The sequence below is a fragment of the Spermophilus citellus genome (assembly GCF_964194105.1).
Source record: "Spermophilus citellus genome assembly, chromosome: 14".
NCBI classification, from domain to species: domain Eukaryota; kingdom Metazoa; phylum Chordata; class Mammalia; order Rodentia; family Sciuridae; genus Spermophilus; species Spermophilus citellus.
In genome coordinates this window covers 88,341,492-88,343,132 of record NC_138194.1, presented here as the reverse complement: position 1 = coordinate 88,343,132, position 1,641 = coordinate 88,341,492, and positions in this window count along the sequence as shown.

Genomic DNA, 1,641 nt, shown 5'->3' with positions numbered 1-1,641 from the left:
ATCCTTGGGGTATGATAATTTGTGAGCAGATAAATACACTTTCTAATTAACTTTAAAAAGTACAAAATAATACATTTTTATTGTAAAACATTTTAAAAAGACAACTAAGCAAAAAAGAGAATAATAATAACATTAATACTGCCTCAAGTGCTGAGGATAAAGTTTTCTCATTTAAATTCTCATAATAGCTATATGAGTCCCATGCTAGTATTACCTACCACCATTTACAGATAAATAAACTGAAGATCAAGAGGCTTAGTAAATTTACAGCATGTTTTGCTAATAAATGGTGGTGCCACAACATAAATTTCAGTGTTTCTAAAGCTGAATTCCAGAGCATTCGACAGCATAGCCTAGAAATGAACCTACCAGACACTGGCTGCATGTTGTTCTTGTTCTCATCGTTTTCTCATGCACATGGACTTATGAATTCCTCAGAGGAACTTTACTTAGCTCTCAGCCTAAGCTAGTTAACCCATTTTTCTCATTATATGTCAGGTAAAATGGGTAGTAGAGGTGGTGATGGGGAGATGCAGAGAAGGAACCTCAGGCAATATCTCCAAGTATTATCTATTATTTATACAACTCTCTAGCTTTCACTTTATACCACATAATAAAGGTAGTATAAAGTTGTACCAATTTATAGTCCCAGAAGCTGTGCATGAATGAGAAATTTTTCACATATTCATATGCTTGATAACCTTAGGTCCCCGTAAGTTGTATGCTTTTATTAAACTGTGGAATGTTTCTTTCTATTCTATAAAAACAGGTTTACTAATTAGCATAAAAAGCAGGATGTTAATTTTTAAAAAATATTTATTTTTTTAGGTGTAGATGGACACAACACAATGCCTTTATTTTTATGTGGTGCTGAGGATCGGTCCTGCCTGTGCTAGGTGAGTGCTCTACAGCTGAGCCACAATCCCAGCCCCCAGGATGCTAATTTTTTAAAAAATAACAGAATGTTGGAAATATTGCTGTTTGAAATTATTTCAGTGAGTGGAATATATATATATATATATATATATATATATATATATGTGTGTGTGTGTGTGTGTGTGTGTGTAAATTGTATATATGTGTGTATATACGTGTAAATCCCTTTCTTCAGATCTTTACCTTGTTGGTGCTGCTTAAAGGCCACCTCCTGGGACCTGGTCATTCTCCTATAAAGTAGCCATCGCTCCTCACAAGCCTCCACCTCACCCTGTCACTCTACGTCATCATCTTATTTTATTTTCCTTATTCTGCTGTGAAATGATCTTATTCCATTATTAATTTATTATTTATGCTCACAAAAATGTAAGCTCCAGAAGAAACGACACCACGACAGGGCTGACAGCCACAGCATCCCCAATGTCTAGAAACCTGCCTGAAATAAGTGTCCAGTGAGTGAACAAATGAGGACCTGGTCACGTTTTTTTTCCCCTGCCCCTTTAAATATCCTCCAGGCGCACCGATTTAGGATTACTACTCGGGGCAAGAACTAGGTTAAGAGCCTTCGGCCTCGCCATTGGTTGGAGCATTTGCTGTTGCTTCTGGCAACTACTGTTTTCTCCCAGGCGTGTGGTCGTCTGGCTCCTCCCCGGAACGCCGAGCCCCGGGCCTGCAGTAATATCAGCGCTTGCCCTTTAAGCCGCG